Genomic DNA, 19489 nt, shown 5'->3' on the forward strand with positions numbered 1-19489 from the left:
ACCGCAACGTAGATGCTATTTAGTGTTAGCATTAAGCTAAGCGACTGTATGTGGTCGTTTTAAGGTGTATTTCTCTCTGTTTTATATATTCTTATAAACACATGCCTTCAAGGAATTCAGGTGAGTGAACCACTAACCCATCAGCTAGCATAAATAATAGATTAAAAGACATTTTGAATGCAATGTTTTAGCAGCTGACAGTATATGGTGACTAAGACAAGACAAATGTGTGCGATTTAATTCAGTCATCAAAACAAGTTTTCTGTTAATGTAAAATTGCAGTAACACTGCACCAAGGCTCTAAATTGGAGTTGAACAGATGGCAACATAAACAAAGTATCTTTTGTAGCAGAGTGGCGAGTTTATGAGGCAGCTGTAACATCAAGGCTTGTGGAGTGCAGTAGTGAAGCAAGGGCTGAAAGCTAGCTCAGGACGGAGTGGTGGGATGGCATCACTCCAGACATCCGTCTCAGCCTTAAGGTCAAACTGACTGGGTGGATGAGCCCGGCCCTTTCCCATCACAACTCAAGCACTTGATAAAGTTACATCTCTGAGCTTACCACAACTGAAGAGGAAAACAGTAAGGAGGAGTTTTTGATCGGCAAACTTGCAAAGGTTACGAAAACCTTGCTTATTTGGGAACTTTATGAACTTTAAACAGACGTTTACTGCTCCCACCAGATAACCCCTGATGACTTTTTGAGGGAGATTCCCTCACATTTCATCTGGACTGCTGTGATTTTGGATGTGCAGCGTTGTGTTGAATCCAACCCGATTTGAAAAATTCATGAAATGCATGCTTTTATTCGGAAATTTTTTCCATGTCCTGTCATTAACAATTGAAAGTAGTTATAATAATTGTGAAAATGTCCTAATATGATAAAAGACCGTTTGAAGTGATGACTTTGGTTCTTATAGCTATAGAGAAAAATATAATCGATAAAATATAGGTTGATTTTGTGTTCTGACTGAAGAATAGAGACCTTTAACTCATTCACTGCCATTGATGAATTTACTTGTCTTTTCACAGTCCAGCAATTAAATCCCAGGAATTTATATATTTTTCAAATTTTTTTTTTCAAACGTTAGGGTAAAAGAGGGTCTGAAAATGTCTGGCAGTGAATGAGTTAATTGAACGGGCCCATTGGTCTCAGTCCCCCCCAACAGTTGCGAGCAGTTGTTTAACTTGAAGCCACTGTAGTCAATTAAAAGTGACTGCGGTAATTACCAAAGCCGAGGGCGAAAGCATGTACTGATTGGATGGGGGTGTGCCCCCATCTCCGAATGTATAGTGTTACAGTCCCGTCATCTTACTGACTGTACGTCTTGATTTGTGAGTTCGGTTTGTTGATGACTTATGTTGTGTTACAAAAAATGTTTTCGCAGAATTTAACTGGCTAGCAGGACTGACAAATGCTACATGAGTGTCTGACTTGTTTTTCTGTAGTTCAACAAAAAATGCCATTCATTGCTATTTACTATATCTATTTTTTTTTTTTGGCATGTTGCAACACACACAAAAATAAATGGGTAGAGGCATTACTTTAACAGTAACTTTAATATTGTGGTTGAAGTTTGCAGTGGTGTAGAACTGTGCTGTATCATAACGAGAGCCGTGTCTGATATTTTGGTTACTGGTTACCACTTCGGTCACTGTGCTGTGGTTAAACTAGTCGTAGGCTGAACTTTGTAGAACTGTGACTGTAATGGCTTTGGACCGTTGTTACCACAAGTATCTAGTGCTATTATCAGTTGTTCTTTTTGATTGATTGAGAACGAGCGCGCCCAGGAGAACCACTGAATTATTGGTACTACAATGAACAATAGTCCTTGCAAATTCTTACCACACCCATCATGTGTCAGCCTTAGTGTTGCAAAAATGCAAGTCGTGTCAAAGTTGAAAACTTTCCATAGAAATACAAGGAAACCGATGCGAACAAACAGAAAAATGGTAAAACTGCATTTCAGTCTTTAACGAACAGGAGGTTTCCACCCGACAGTGATGACATATTCCAAATGTTGCTCATTTCCAAAATTCAGCAGCTGAACTTCCAATCCCATTCCACAGATGCACACGACTATCATCTGATCAAATAATTGATGCTACTAGTGGATGCTGTCAAAGAGAAAAGGCACACCACTCATGCTAGTGATGTGTTAAGGTAAGGTTAACTGTGAAGTTGTTGATTATTTGTTCCTCAGTAGCTGCTCTCTCCAAGTCATAAATGTCCTTCAAATGGGCGCAGTACAACTCCGGGCTGAGTGAGTGCTGTGCAAGAACCCCTGAAGCTGATGCCAAGTCTCGACTTGCCTGTACCAGGTTCACTTGTCAATCCGGCAGTGCTCATCGAGACAATGTGGCGTTTATTTGACTCATCCAACAACATGTCCTGAGAGTGACATACTTTGAGTGTTCATCATCCCAGCAAGACATTCTCTCCAATGAACCTTGTTGTGTAACATCGGCACGCACCGGGCTCTATTTTCGTGCCCAGAGATAGTCTAGTGAGAGGCGCGGTCTAAATCTGTGGGTTTTGGCACTTTCACAGACGCACGCAGCTTGGCGCAGTTACAAACGTTGTGCGCCGTTGTGGGTGTGAACACAGTCGACTTGAATCGCCGCCAATCGAAACGGCTCTTTGAGTTTCAGTTCGGACCGTCAGAGACGCAGTCCTTGACATGGTGGAAGAAGAAACTGATTTGCTCGAGTCCATGCCAAGTACAGTACACTCTAAAAACGGTTGCGTCAGAAATAACCCAATAAGGGTAAAAAAAGGGACCTACCCAACTTTATGGATTACTGTAAAATCGCGGGAACAATAAGCACCCATGTATAATACACCCTTCCAAAATCACCCTTAAAAAGCATTTTTTCTCTGTACTTGTGCATAATACAATTCCCTCATTTGATGGCATCCTTTAATAAACTGGTCAACTTTAAAATTATGTTAATGTTTAAAATGTTTTCGGGTGAGGTCTACAAGTCAAGCTCATACAATTATTTGAACATGTAAAGAGTATTTATTATTCTTGCTTTTATTTGGCATATATGGCACTTATAGCTTACTTGTGTATTAACGTGATAACATGATTTCTAATAATTAATAGAGAAGAACAGGTAGGACAAGATAGGTCTTTCTACTTCTTCCTACTCCCTTTAAATATATATATTGCACTGCACTGATCTTTTTTCTTTTGATTTAGTTTTTGTCTTTTATATAATGTGTTTAGGTGGTCGACTGGTTAGCATGTCCGCCTCACAAAACACCTTCTGTGTGGAGTTTGCATGTTCTCGCTGTGCCTGCGTGGATTTTCAATAGCGGTCAAATTTCATTTCTGAGGTTGACTACATGAAATGTAAAATGTATTTGTCACACCATCTTCCCGTTAGGACTGGTCGTCTTTATTTTTGCACCCGAGTGAATTTTGCTTGCACTCACTTTTGAGACGGGACGAGTACCTCACTATTGCTATTGTCCTTAGCGGCACTCTGTTGTGCTTGTTAACGCTTCATAACAGCACTCCAAGTGGCCAGTGGAGAGGCAGAAGAGTTTGTTTAAGAGGCGAATAATGACTGGATACTCTCTGCAGAGCTAAATCTAAACTGCTGACCCATGACAGGCCGCTCTCAGACCGTGAGAAATGGGCCTCTTTCCATGCCAAGAATGTGGGTGGCCGGCTGTGTAGCTCCAAAAAGTCGATCTGAGGAGTGTGACCAGTTGCGGCACCAATGAGCAACAGCAGGTTTGTATGTCTGATTTTTCTCAAGCTGCTGTTGCTTTGTGCACTTTGCCCTCTTTTAGAGGGATGAACCTCACTTTCATTCTCTTTATCTGTGTATACACACAGCCTGTGTGTATGTGTGTGGTTGGATGAGGGACTGAGAATGGCACCAGAATTTGCAATGAAATTGTACTTATAACCACTGAGAAACTACAAAAACATTTTTGGGAGTTGGGTTAATTTTTTTGGAATGAGTGATTGTAACTGTTTTACAGATTTAAATTGTCAACATTTCTTTTTATTAAGATGTACTGTTCCTATTTATATTACACATTTGCACAACCATGCGTGCAACCACTTCATAGGGCTTAACCACAAGCGCCAATGAAAAAAAAATTCTGCCGCTCTATAGACAGCTTGCTGACAAACCAAGATTAAGACTGCTGTGCCTCTGTATCAGGAACAAGCTAGATGCTTAAGGAAATGACTGGAAAAACTGCACTTCACTGGAACCGGTCTCATGCTCCTAAGGTTGGAGAAAATTGGAAGGGGGGGGGGGGTGACAAATACTCCTCTTTTAACAAAACTTAAATGAGAAGTCAACCCAAATTCTTTCTTTACAATATTATGTTCTACGTAGCCCCACTAATTTAAACACTGCATTCTGATTCATATTACGTTTGTTGAATATGAGTTAAGCAGTAAAATCCATAGGTTCTTGTCCATCTCAGGGGGGTGGCCATTTTGTCACTTCTGTCTTACTGAAAATGACATCACAAATGCTTATGGCTCAGGTAATAATGTGGAGGAACATATTATTGTCAGGAAAATGTTGGGGTTGACTTCCTCTTTCAAACTCCTCTCAGTTCAATCCATATCTCATGATAGAAATGATTTCTAAATCCAAAATCGCAGAACATATGATGCTCCACCTAAGACGTTTCCCTTAGTCAAATAAATAAGGAAATTCATTTTGCCATCAAATCTGTGCTCTATATTAAATATACAATTAGAAAGAAAAAATGTGGCATCTGATTCGGCACTGTGGTAGTGACTGGAAATTCGACAACATTTTCATCATACTCCAAAGCTGACTCATGAGCCTGACATATGTACAGTAGTGTATTGAAACCCCCAAGCTGTCGCTGCTGGCGGCTCCAGCGCTAAGTGTATCAAGGCATTGTGTAACGCAATGAATAGTCATTTTGGGATAAGAGACTCCACTGTGCTGTCGGCTTTCTGGTCACACCGAAGGGGATTTTGGCTCTGCTGGCTTCAAACCGCTGAGTCAAAGGGTCACGGTACGTGCGAGATAGTAGCAATTTGTGCGAGTGTTTTGTGAGTCACGGCACTGCGGCGACACTCGAGACACCATATGTTTCCACGAGCTCCACTGAGGAACAAATGTGCCATCGTTTTACAAGCTCACTGAGGGCATGTGAGCATGAAGGCGCTGAGCAGCAGACGTGGTCTACGAGTTGGAAAAAGTTTGTTGTTTGAAAAGTGAGCCTATCATAGGTAAAAGCAATATATTGCAACAGCATGACTCTCTAGACTTTGAAGTAGCCCTTTATGGGACAAGGAAATGTTATTAACTTAAACTTACATCAAAATGTACTTCACATCCTAAAAAGGAGACAAAAAAAGCAAATAAGCAGCTGTTTCTGTGAATAAGGGGTGATCAAAACAACTCGTTTAAAACACGGCGTTTTGATTATAATTGCGTTTGTGAAATGAGTTAAGAAAGCAAAATCCACTGTTTTTATGCATCGCATTTTGATAGCATTTTGCCACTTGCTATCAACTGAAAATGACATCACAGTTGCTCAGGTACCAACCAATCACAGCTCTCCTGTTTTGTGAAGCTGAGGTGTGATTGGTTGTTACCTGAACCCTAAGCAACTGTGATGTCATTTTCAGTCGACAGCAAGTGACAAAATGGCCGCCCCCTGAGATGGATAAAAGCAGGTGGATTTTGCTGCTTAATTTGTATCCCACAAACATAATATTAATCAGAATATCAAGTTTAGACGAGTACAACACATTATTGTAAAGAACATTTTGGGGTTGACTTCCACTTTAAATGACCAAATAGATTTTTCGAACCTAAACCTAAATGATTGGTAACAATGGTCAACAGCAAATTTTAATCAGACATGGCTTTATGTGTCCGTTAACATATTTTTGATTCTGATTTAAAAAATGACTTTACTTTTTTTGGGGGGGATATTTTCATTTTTCAACCCTCGTGAGGATAAGTGCTTTGGATGAATACTGGATGGATGGACGTTTTCTGGTTTGCCCTATACGCGCAGTACGGATTTGACCATGCGCTGTAATTTATAGCTATGATGTTCCAGAAAGAAATTCCACCTGTTGCAGAACCTAACCCTTAATTCATAAATATTACTAAATATATTACTATATTACTACATATTGTAGTTATTATATTATTTTGGAAACCTGATGTAGGGGCAGATTCGGAATCGGAGCAAAAAAATAATCTCGAAAAGCTTACTTGCATCTCTGATTACAAAATGCAATTCAATGATTGCAATTCCAGAGACAAATTAAAATTCAAAGCTTATGTATTTAAATAACTGTTTCTTAGACAGTTTTAACAACCTTTATAACATTTAGAGATGGGCGAGTACCCATAGCAGGTATCGTACCAGGCCGATAAATGCCTTATTTTAAGGTATTGAGTACTCATGAAGGCTGCCGATATAAGCCATGGATACTTAGAGAAAAGATATCTGACAATGACTCAGTTTACATGCATTCAATATTTGGGTCAAAGTATAAATACTGTTTTCTGAAAAAATTGTGATTACTCATTTATATGCATGAGCGGACTGGACTGCGTTACTCCCGTACATGGTAATTGTGATCAAATGGAATATCCCGATCCAAACCGTCATTTGCCAGTGATGGACTGACTTCTGTCGGTACTGACGGAATGCCCACCTCAGAGGAATACCATGTTTAGACTAGTGGGGGTGCATGGAACATAGATTTTGTAAAGAAAATTTTGGACCTGACTTCTCCCATAACTCATTCACCGCCAGACATTTTCAGACCCTCTTTTAAAGTCAACAAGAATCACTTCTCGTAACCCGGCATGCTGATTAATATTGCATTTGTGGAATATGAGTTAAGCAGCAAAATCCACCCGTTTTTGTCCATCAGAAAACAGGTGACCAGTGATTGGTCATTACCTGAGCAACGGTGATGTGAATTTCAGTCAACAGAAGCGACAAAATGGCCGCCCCTTGAGATGCCTAAAATGTGTGGATTTTGCTGCTTAACTCATTTTCCACAAATGCAAAACTAATCAGAATACCATTTTTAGACTAGTGAAGGCGCATAAAACATATTATTGCAAATATATATTTTTTTTCGGGGCGGTGACTTCCACTTGAACATTTGTGGCGCATAGAACATATTATTGCATTTTTTTTTTTCCGGGGCGGTGACTTGAACATTTGTCCAAAGATACCATCCATGAAGAATTTTTATTTATTTATTTAGCAAGTTCGGCTTCAAACAACACATTGTTATGCTCGTTATGGCAGCGTACACATTAGGTCAACAATCAAAATTACTAAATATCAGTATTTGTAAAAGTACTTGTAGTATCGGTGAGTACTCGTACTGGTATTGGTCTGAAAAATAGTGGTATCGAACTTACTGTACCTTATGACACCAATAAAAAAGTAAATGTACAAAGATAGTTAAAAATGTGTGTCTGTGTATCTAGATAGCAAGCTAGTCACAGTTTTTTTTTAATTCGATCAACCTTTATTACACTAATACAAAACAAAAAGTATAAAACATATCATTAGCTACTGCTCAGATGCATCGGTATCGGTCCGGTTTTGAAAAATATAAACAGGTTGAAAAATGTAGCATTCAATTGACCCTAGATGGTGATGCATGGTGTCGTCGTTTGCCACAATAAAGTTAAAGTCCATCACAGAATCAAGTCTCCTCCCACCATCAGCACAACTTTTGTAAAGTGGAAGAAAAAAAAAGTCTTCCTCTCGCGATAGTACCTTGCTTCTGCAGCCGCCATATTGTGTGACAGTATTTTGATTCCTATCTACTGGAAGTGAGGAAAAAGAGAAAAGTGAAGGGCTGTCGAGGGGAGGGGGGGGCTGAAGAAGAAGAGCTGTCAAAAAGGTATTCCCGAGTCTGTCTAAAAGCGGACGGCTGGGGCTCGCTTTCCCTCCCGCGAGCGTTATTTCGAGGACACATTAAGGCCCGGGGCCTCGGAGCAACTTCGCTTTTCGTCTGCCTGATACTAGCTGGACCTTTCTCGGCTTCTCCCGTGCCAGCGCCGCGGCCCTCTGGAGGTCCGGCGGCGTTCAGGGGTGTCAAAGGCGGCCCGAGGAGCGGCAGCGGAGACGGCGAAAGTAAGTTGGCCGCAAGAACTTTTTACCTGTTAGCACACACCCCTGTACTATTAACAACAATAACGGAATTCCTTTATGTGCAGTTTAGAAGTACTTTACCCACTTCTCACTGAAAAGCGCTACTAACTTTCTAACTTTTGTTGAAGAAAAAAAAGCGAGAAAACTGGAGAGGTGTGGAAAAAGTTTGTGTAACGTTACAGCAGTCGGCTAGCTTTAGCCAACTAACTTTTTGAAGTGGGAGGCTCTCAGGCTGAGGCAAGATAGAGTTGCTAATTTAACAGTCCTAAAAGTTCTGCTTCTTTTCAAGTATGAGTATTAATACTATTATTACAGGTCGTTACGTCTGAGTCGACATGTTGGGCTACTTTTTCCATTGAGCTCAGTGTCTGAATGGATGGAAAGGTTAAACAATTAATTGGGGGCTGCGCCCATTAACCCACTGTTTAACAAGCCTTTAAATCGATCTACTCCTCTGTAATTCATTAGTCGTTTATTCACTACTGCACTCCTTGCTGTATTAAATGCATGGTATGGCTGTCTTGAGTGATGTACTCACCTGTTTGATCACTACTACGGTTGGTCAAAGCTACCTGCACATCATAAGACTAAGATTTGAAAAAGACCCTCGGAAAACAATCATCTCACACCTGCTCACATTTAGAAACAAGTTTTTACTCACAGCCTAGTCTCACATTGAGATTTTACAAAGACTGAATTTTGCAGGGTCACATATTATTTACTGCTTTGCTTCTGATTGTCTGATTGATAGCTGTTGTGTTTGTCCATGTAAATGAGAAAGAAACATAGAAAAGATAAAGTCACAACACCCTAAAAAGTGTCTTTGCTTGTGTGCTTGTGCACATTGAGCTGTTTTGTGTACGAAATGTACTATATACAGTAAATAAAGCTGCCTTCAACTAGATTCTTTAGGCATTTTTCTCCACAATGCACATTTTTCCCATCATGCTCAGTCACGTTTCCCCTTCATCCATGCGCTCTCTCGTGATTGTTTGCAAAGTTTCCTGTTTCTGGTTTTGTTAAAGCGTGCCTATTGGTTGTTTGATTGTGTCACGTCACCGCAAAACTGAAAGACTTGTGATGATATCAAGCGTGTGGTATTACATTTTATTATTATTACATTATTATACTCCAGCAAAGCTCTGAAACTTCCTTCTGCCTTTCATTTTTTGTCAGAGACTATGAAAAAATCATTAGATGTAAGCCCAGCTTTAGAGACGATGCAATGAGATTTACTGTAAATGCTGTGTGAGATTACATTGTTTGCACTTGCTAAGAATAAGGATACCCGAGGCTCTTGTTTGTGTTTTTGCTTTCTGGCGTTATATTTTGTGTGATGCAATAGCTGAGTAAATGTCAATGGATTCATTCTGTATGTGAGTTACCTTTTCTTTATCTTATTTCACAAGAAGTACCACCATCATGCATGACATTAGCTTTAAATTCCCCCCAGGAATCTGCGATTCAGCAATTGCGGAATTTACCACAAATTTCAAAGCCCTCCGTGGAATTTAGGATGAGGTTCAGAATATTACATTTACATATATGTAGTTTTCATCACGGCAGCTAGATGTCGCGGTCAGATAGATGGCATTTTAGGTTATGTTCACATTGCAGTGCTTGATGCCCAATTAGGATTTTTTGTTTAATCCAATCTTATTATGCACTCGTTCACATTACAAAAACAAATGCGGCTTCTAATGTGAACACAATGCATCTGTGATGTGACACGTATACGCACAAATCGCAAGGTCGAGTGATGCACAAAAGACGATGTCACGCGACAGTGTTTTGCAGAAGTAAATATGGTCCACTGTGCAGGGGTTCATCTTTTTATCATCTCATATCTACAGAGGAGCGACGCGGGAGGAGGTAGAAATATTTTGGGTGAAAAAATGTGAGTTTTTTTGTTCCATAGTTTGGTGAAATGTTTTGCACTTTATATATAATGCAAATAAATCTGCCGAAGAGGGACAAAGAAAATATTGATGTTGATTATTTTATAACCACAATGTTTCACAGAGTTTTGGTTTTGCAAATAATTTCCGAAAATAATTCGTACTTAATTTTTACATTAATTTTCTTTACAACTGGTGATTTTCGTTTTTTTTTTTTTTAATGTCCATGGAAAATCGACTTTCAAGCCGCATAATCAAAAATTCCTCTCCGCAGAATCAGGATTGTTCTCCGCGGGTTCAACACTTTTGTTCTATAGATTCCTAGAGCGACTGATAAGACGTTTTCTTCAATTGGTCGCCCAAAAAAATATAGACCACATGGACATTCTTGACTTTTTTTCTCCTTTGATTTATTTAACTTGCTGAAACAAATCCATTAGTGCAGGTAAAACAGCTACGGGATGAACAAAGTCAATCATTTTTCAGGCTTTTGTGGCCCTGTGTCCTACTAGAATAGAATCGTCCCTGTACTGAGCAGGAACAAAACATCTCCACAGTACCAAAACAAGAACAATCTGTACTAAGCAGACCTTGACACAGAGCACAAAGTGGACTTGAGTCACATTTGCTGCTCTAGCATAATTTTTGACAGTGCATTATGAATGCAATCTTTGTTTTGTTTTTTGTTTTTTTTACAATTTTAGTCATAAATGGATTCATTGCGTTATTGCAAGCCTTGAAAAGGTCTGTATGTAACCATCCATCCAGGTGGGTGTATCTTATCCCCGCTGTCTCCAGGCGAGAGGTGGCATTTATTTCATCATTTCATTTATTATTTTATTAACTATTCCATTGAATAATCTGATGAAAAAAAAATTGCATTAATGTATAGCGAAATCTATTTTTTTAAATTTACAATTACTGTTTATTAACCAATAATATTTCATTATTTGTCATTGCTTAATGATTAAGCAACCCCCCAAAAACAACAATTAAGCAACATCACACAAGGGGAGTGATGTCCTAACTAGGGTTGTCCCGATTGCCTCTGCGCGATTATGGAAAAAACGTATCGCTATAATTTTGATTGAGATTGAAATCATGATTATTAAAATGATTATTCAATGATGATGAATGATTTTAAAACTTAGTATTTATTCTACTACTCAAAACTATCAACCTCATGTCCATTCATCCCTGCACGTTGAACACTTAATTCTTGAATAGGGATCAAGTAGGGATGGACCGATTATCGGCCGGGCCGATTATCAGCGCAGATATTCTGCATTTTGAGGAATATCGGCATCGGCCTTTTTAAAATATCTGATGGCCGATAATAAATCAATTTAAAACGGTGTTGGAATCAAAACAAAGATATGTGAAAGAAAAAAATTCTGTCATTTTGAAATTTTGGAAAACTTCATTTACTGACGAAAACTATATGGAGCTAGTTGTTAAAGTGATTTCATTTCACATTTTAAGACATGCTGACGACCCTGGGTGCTCCCTGAACTTTTTGTTAGAATTTGATAAAGATTGTCAAACATTTATAGTAATAATAATAGTAATACAATAACAAAAAAATCTACATTCTTTATGCAAATCTGAAAAATTCAACAAAGTTAAGAATTTTCTTTCTTTTTTAAATTTTTATTTTTTATTTTTTATTTTTAGGTTTTGATGCCAAGATTTTCTTTTTTACAAAAAATTAATATCGGCTCAAAATATCGGTTATCGGGCGCCTTGACTACTAATAATCGGTATCGGCCCTGAAAAAAACATATCGGTCTATCTCTACTATCAAGTACAAATGACCTTGTAAATATCATGTGAAATTGAAGCTTCTTGAATTTTGGTTTTACTACGTCCACACCCTGCCGTGCATCTGTGCATACATTGAAGCCTTGAGTAAGCATTACCCTTATCTCTTTATCATATATTTTTATCTTGTGTTTTTCTCATAAGTCTTGGGATTTACTAGGCTAACCTGGGATCTTGGGGATTGTATTTCGTTTCAAGTCATGTGCAAATGTGTGTTGGTACGACAAACAAATAAGGCCATGGATCTTTGTATCTCTGAATTTTGAAGAAAGGGGAAATAGTAAGAAGGTAAATAAGAACATACTACAATAATAGCAATTGAAAAACAAATACCGGCTGTTCCTACCTGTTTTGGCCTCTTAGGGGCAATGTGGTGCCCTACATTGATGGAATACCCACTTGGAATGGGAACAGAAGAAAGTTACGATCTAACTCTATAAATGGAACTCATTTTTCACAGATTGGGAAGAATGAGTGCCTTTTAGTAGTGTTATCTTACCTGTATGTGAGTGTTTCCACAGTGTTTGTGTGTGACCATTCATTAGTTGAAGGAATAATCCCCCTCAAGTCGATGCTAATTTCCGTTAGCTTTTGAATGGGATCCTCCATTGACTTGAGCATTAATGCTAGCAGTGTTTTAAAAATTAAGGATGTTTTGTATTTAAGTATACGATGTGTTTAATTATTTTTGTTTAGTTTTACAGTGAACTTCAAGTAGGGTGTCATTACACAGCATAAAGCACGCTCAGGGACGGCAGAATCACATATCGTCTCTGTCCTGTGAATAAAAAGACGGTGGTTCTGTTTTGGAATTTTAAAAAATGTTCACGTTAATGCGATGTCTGTAACCCAGAAGCCCCATGCACGTAAAAATAAGAAAAATGAAAACAAATGGATGCGTTTTTCACAGGACAGCAACGATATGCTACACTACATGCTTGCTACCCATGCAACATGGTGCATTCAGGGTACTTATACAACGTCGGGAACTTGTAAATGCACCTCGCTGTTCTGCACATGAATCGTGTTTCTTTGAATATAACGTTTTAAAGTTCGAGAGCAGCCAAAATCGAAATTCTAATTTAAATTTCTGTTAATCATACAGCTGTTGAACCAAGGTAAGCAATAGTTTTAGCAAAGGCCTCGGTCGCTTGAATGACTGTCGATGTTAATGCATTTTTTCATTAATATCGGAGGAGGAAATGTTGTAAACATGACATGTTTTATTTAATGTTTATCTTAATGTGCACAGCGTTTTTCACATTTTATTTTATTTTTTAAATTTTGGGGGTTTAAATTATTTTTTCCAGTGCGTTTTTGCTTTGACCTGGTTCGACTGTAAAGTAAATATACTGTACGAGTTATTTAAATAGATATATTGCTCCATCTTCTGTTCACTTATCGACCCCCAAAAGCCCTGATTGCGTTAAATCTACTTTCTGAACCTGGATTTCCCATCTTTGATCACTATTCACTGATGTGTTGATAAGAAACGCCGGGTGTAAGCTATGCTAAGATAAGTTAGCTGGAGAAGCTTCATCTTGCATCAGTGCATGTTTATTAACAAGGCATGATGATTTAGTGGAAGATGCTTAGTGATGGGACGTACAGTGACAAGGCTGTAGCTTTTTTAGTGCTAGTTTACTTAAAAAGTACCAAACCGTGAGCTGTACTTTGGGAAAGGCATGAAACAGTGGCACTCACACAAGTCTCATTTGCAAAATGAAAATACAGTACTATAGTGCGTAGGCTACAAACACCATAGAATGTTGTTTTTTTTCCCCAGCTCTATTTTCAATAGACATTTGATGTTTTTCTGGTCTTTATCTTTTCAAGTCGCTCAACTGTTATTATTTTTGAATGGCTGCTGTCACGTGATCGTAAATCAGCTTTAGCAGATGCAATCAAGGTCACGCGAAAATATCGTGAGGCACGAGAATGTCGTGAGTGAGCAGATGGCAGTTTGAAAATGGCGGTAGCAACGGAGTACAACTCCATTCAAAAAATATATAGTGGAATTTAAAAAAAAAAGTAAACATGATAAAATTGACATTGGATACAGATTTGCGATGTTTGAAAATTACACCGTAATTACAAATTACACTGAAAGCGTACAACTTGCCAGGTAGTATGTATGTAGCGTTAAAACTAGTTTTCACCGTTTTCCAAATGTATTTACGTATTTATTCATTATTGTTCATGGCAGAAATGGTCCCAAGTGACGCACTTCAGCTCAGGCAGGAGTTACATTACCATTTTCATTTGTCACACAAGTGTAAAAATAAGTTAACCAATGCCAGAAAAAAAACAAAAAACAAAGCAAACTTGCTAAACTGAAGTCTTGTGTGGTATGTCAACTTTTTGTACTACAATAGAAGCATAGTTTTCCTTGAATATTTTGGTGGAATTAACACTAAACAATCTTAAAGGCGTTCAACTTGCAGGTTCCCCTGTAAATTATTTGTAATTTGTGGTAGGTCATTGATAACTATTGGAAACTATATTGAGAACATTGATATTTTTGGGTGAAATTTTCATACCGTTCCATCTCTACAAACAAGCCCCACTTGACTGTTTTACAAGCTAGGCTTATCGGCTTTTGAGTTTGCTTGGCTTCCTTGCTTGGCTGCTTTGGGTCAGTGAAGTTTAATGCAAAGAAAAACTCCAAAGAGCTGTCACCTTTCAAACACTTACAGCTTCCACTCTGTTGTCATAGCCGTAACTGTAATCATTCATTAGCAGCTTGCGCCTGCAGTGACTTGCAGTCAACATTGCACTTCCTGACCAATACACTTCCATGGCCAACTGTTTATAGGTGCGGGGCCTTAACTGAAACCATGTGTGCCTCTAGCTGGGCAAATGTTTGCTAGGAGGCCTTGCGAGTTTGTCACTTTTAGAGACTCGGCAACGTAGCTCAGAGCTTGTTTAACTAAGTGCTAAATCGGGTTTTTATTGAGGATGAAGCAGTTTTGCACAAAGGTATGCTGCTAATTGATTTTAATAGGGTGTAATCAGGTTTATGCTAATATGTGTTAATGCCACTAGTTCTGAGAAACTCTTGTTGTGAAACTGCAAGGGTGCTTTTTGAAGAATGAGGCACACTTGTTGATTATATAGTGCTGTGCGCAAATGGGTGGTAATTCGGACATTCGTACGAGTGGGCGGGGCAAATCAAATATCGAAATCAGAATTTGAGAAGTTGTCGCTCTTATTTCTTATCCAGCCTATGTGACCATGTGTAGATAGATACTTTATTATACGCTGATACTGTCTTTTAATTCTGCTTGATTTTACTCCAAAAGATTTACAATTTTTCTACTCCGGACACCCGCAAGAGCAGTCGTTTACTTTTCACCTTTTTCACCCCTGACCCGTTTTAATAAAATGATACCGATAAACAATCTGGGCCCAACTTAACTTCTTTTTTTTTTTTTTTTTCTTCCATTATGAACAGACTTGCATGCCAGTGACCTACAGTAGTAAAAAAACAATTGACAATTTTTAAAGACTGCATAGAGAAACACCACTTGCAAATGCACCAAATCAAAATATGATGCAACACCTCTTTTCTGTGTATTTGTCAACATAGAATTTGAAGTAATTAAGTAATGTGGCTGTTGGATGCTGTGGTGGTGCAGTTAATGTACACGACTGGAAAAGCTTACATACCCCAAAACAGTGCTGTTGTAGCATTATTATTTTGGCAGTGGTGTGCTCGTACTCGTGCATGCCTAGACAGAACGAATAGCAAGCACATGCATGTCCTCCATTTCCACAGGCTGTTTATGTTAATAGTAATGGTGACATTTTTCTCAAAACTTCAAAACAACAGCAAACATCAGTCACATGTAAAACGACATTTCATCTGGTTTCATGTAAAAACTTTGTTGTGTAAACAGCACTTGCATTTTTATGGTCACGTAATAAACGTGCCTTTTAGCCTGTTTTGGTGTGTTCTTTGTGCTTGACTTTCTTTAGCTGTTAGCCTCACTGAATTCGTTTCTCATATGAAATGAATGCCAAGTTCCTTAATCCATGCATCATTGGACCTGCCTTCTTTAGAGTGAAATTTTGGCGATTGCTCAATAACCTGTACAGATGGTGGGAATGTAAATCTGTCAGTGACTGTTGTACCAGACGGGTAGCCGAGCTTCTTTGTAGGTATGACATGTTGGCTGAAAGCGTTTGGGTGTTTCTGTAAGAATAATTGAAGTAATGAGAGCAACAGCACATCAGAAATGGTAGACACCAACTTTGGTATTACATTAGAAAATATTGGCACCAAACATTTACTATTACTTTAAATTGCTCTTGTATTCAGTGATATTTGATATTGAGGTGTGTTCAAGGTGTGTTTCAGAATTGGATCTATTGTGGTTTAAGTCAACTACTTCATGCGCACGTCTCAGTTTGCATCCGGAGGAAAGAGAGAAGTGCCGCTGACAGTTAACTATTTTATTTCCCGAGAACACGTTTACATGCACAGTTGCATCGACTACTACTAGCTTGATTAAGTCATTCTACCAAATGTGTGTGGTCCGAGTATAAATGCACAGGAGGTGAATCAAAATATTATGCAGTATCTCAAATGGCATTACCATAGTAATACATTTTTGAAGTGCCAACAAAAATTATTGTGATATATGGTTTATTCAGCTATGCAATTTTGGAGATTCTTGATGATCTTAGGGCTGACTTTGAATCAGTCACAAGAAATCATGCCATGCTATAGCGACAATGACAAAACTTCCTTCGCCTCAGCATTTCACAATCGGTGCGCGCCTGTCCCCGAGCTTTTATTCGGGCGGACTGTTACAAGAACATATTACCTGTACAGGCAGTTACATCAAACAAAGAAGGGCTTTTATGCAATTGCTGGCTTCCCCAAAATTGTTGGAGCAATTGATTTTGTAATAGTTGTTTGCTTCTTACAGTTCCATCACTTCACGCCACATTTTACACTTAGCGTGCCCTTCTTAATGTCCCATATTGACGAAACACTCTTAAATATGGGATACAAGATGTCTGGAAGTAAGCAAAACCATCACCACAAGAACAAAAAGCCAGGCTGTGGTCCTCTTTGCCGACAATAACCGAATAAAGTGGCCCTACGCACAGCCTCAATGACACAAAGATGCCGTGATACCAAAACTGTTGGTGAACTTAAAAAAGTAGGTGAACAGCGGTAATTTTTCTTTGAAAATTTAGGTCATAGGTTTTTTTTTCTTTCAAGAGCATCAATGATGTTTTGATTGTGCAGCGGAAGATTTTATGTAGTCATAAATGGAACACAGGAAGTCACAGTACGTACGGTATATAGGAGGTCCTCGGGTTATGCGTTACTCGACCTATGCCGTTTCGACTTTATGACGCCTGAGTCTCGTCCGCCATTTTGTCTCCAGCCCAATAGTGTGTGCGTGTGCGTGTGTGTGTGTGTGTGTGTAAGTGTGTGTATGTAAAAAAAGAAAGCACTAGCAACTAGCGATGTTGGTTCAGTCAAGAGGAAAGCCATTTCGATGGAAACGACGCTGGATATCATCAAAAGGTTGGAGAAAGGCAAGTCGCGATGAACATCGGATATTTATTTTGAGATTTAGGGGGTATTAAAGCGTTAATTTCGGTTTACGTGGAAATTCGGATTCCAACGTTGGAAAATAACGTTCGTAACCCGAGGATCTCCTGTACATTGGTATTTTGTTGTAAAGCATATCTTTTCACTGGCTGTTTTTGCAGTGCACGGACTTCACTGGGTTGTGTAGATTATAGTCAAAACAAAAATGTAATAGTCGTAGAGCGGAGTCGCAACAGCTGCTCTAAAAATGTCCACATACAGTACATCTACAGTATAGTATTCATGTAGCCATAACGTTAGATAAATAAATTAACTTTTCTACTGTTTATGAATTTTACTTTTTTTTTTTTTTTAATTTTATTTTCTAAATTGATATTTTTGACATATTAATATCAAACCTATGAGCTTGAATTATCCACAAGAGAGCTTTGTTTTGGAGAACCTACAGAAAATACAATACAATAATGTATCTTATAGCATGCTACTTAACACCCATTAATGGGAAGCCAAGTGTAAAAAGAAAAACTTGTGCTCGATGTGGGCATTAAACATATTTCATTTCATTTGTACACTTACTCGATTCTGACTGCGGTGCGGTCTGTATCACTTGGCTGAGGGTCGGACTCGGAGCTGGCGACCCCACCTCACTAACGGCATCGTGAGCATGCGTGCGTGAGCACACTAAGCATTGGTAGGACGTCTCGGCAGGGAGGAAGGCATTTCAGAACACCGGTAGGTTGACGCAGAGTCAAAGACCGAACACTTTAACAATTCCACCCCGTGTAAACAGATATGTTTAATCATCTTCGACGCGCAACCTCCTTTGCGCGAGATAATTTTTTTACGTGTTGCATTGAGCTGCTTGGTCTTTTTTTTTTTTTTATTAACCGCAGCCACACTTTTGACCTGTGTCGCGCATCCATAATTATCACACCCCAAGAGCATTATCCTGTCGTCTTCGTTGCTGTCTGTGTGTTGTTGGTGTGGTGTGATCTGTTTAGATACACTATAATAGTTTGACCTGGACACCCCTTTGCGTTTGGTATGGTCCATTGACCCGAACATGTTGATTGGGTGGGCGCTGCGAAACAGTTATTTCGGTGAATGCCTACGTGAAATAAAGCCTACAGTATTGGACCTTGTCATAGTAGAACTAACTCTCTTTTATATTCGCATAACACGACAGTCTGCACTTGCTGCAATTTTTTTTTTTTTTTAATTTAAGACACGCTCCAATACAGTAAATACTAGGCCTGCACGATGTGTCGGTTGAACATCGCGATTGCGATGTGCGCATGCGCGATAATCACATCGTAGGACGTGCGATGTTTTAACTTTTTTTTTTTTTCTTCGAACACGCAAACTTTTGTTTTGCTTCAAAAAAGCAGCAAGCTACTCCGTGCTACACAGCCTGTCTCGCTCACCCCCTCCTTCCTGCCAATCAGTCACCGGCCTCTCCCCCTCCACTCTCACAGCAACGGCTGTCTGCCGTGAAGACACTCATGGAGGAGACGACAGCGGCAAAGGCAGCAGTGGATTTAGTCCCCAAAAGAAAGTCAACATCCAAAATATGAAAGTATTTCGGCTATAAAAAGGAAGATTCAGAAGAACAAAACATCCTTTGCCAACAGTGCCTTGCCGTTGCTGCAATTGCCGTCACAAGCCCCTTTATGAGCAGTTCAAACTAAGAAGTGGGACCCGAGGTGAAACTTTGACTCAAAAAACAATTACAGACGCCTTCGCCAGCATAACTCCGTATGATAAGAAGTCCAAACAGCATCGACAAATCATGGATGCAATATATTTTACAGACCGTTTTAGTTATATTTTTGTGAACAACTCAGGGGACTAATTTTAATATTTTTGTTCTAATTTGTTTACCCCTTTGCTGCAGTTTCACAAAGTTTTTTTTATATTAATGTTATATTTTTGCAAACAACTCAGGCGCTAGTTCACCTGCCTTTTAATTTTTTAATATTTTATAGGTGTTTAGAACTCTGCTGCTGCTTTAGAGGTTTTTTATTTTCTTCTATTTTTTTTAA

The 19489-nt window shown here is 38.9% G+C and overlaps 1 protein-coding gene across 4 annotated transcripts in view; it reads left to right on the plus strand.

Moving 5' to 3' along the window:
• Positions 1-7799: 7799 nt before the first annotated feature.
• The window catches only part of tab2 (TGF-beta activated kinase 1 (MAP3K7) binding protein 2), a 49369-nt gene continuing 37679 nt past the window's right edge, over positions 7800-19489 (plus strand). For 2 of the 4 annotated variants that reach the window (XM_086019414.1, XM_086019417.1), the window contains exon 1: positions 7800-8138. The gene's annotated coding sequence lies outside the window, so the exon portion shown is untranslated. Of the gene's footprint in view, positions 8139-10723; positions 10799-17277; positions 17436-19489 lie in introns of those variants that run through there. The other 2 variants (XM_086019416.1, XM_086019415.1) reach the window with 2 other exon arrangements.

Source organism: Filicampus tigris, chromosome 20, assembly GCF_054856515.1.
Source record: "Filicampus tigris isolate MCC_2025a chromosome 20, RoL_Ftig_1.0, whole genome shotgun sequence".
Taxonomy (NCBI): Eukaryota; Metazoa; Chordata; class Actinopteri; order Syngnathiformes; family Syngnathidae; genus Filicampus; species Filicampus tigris.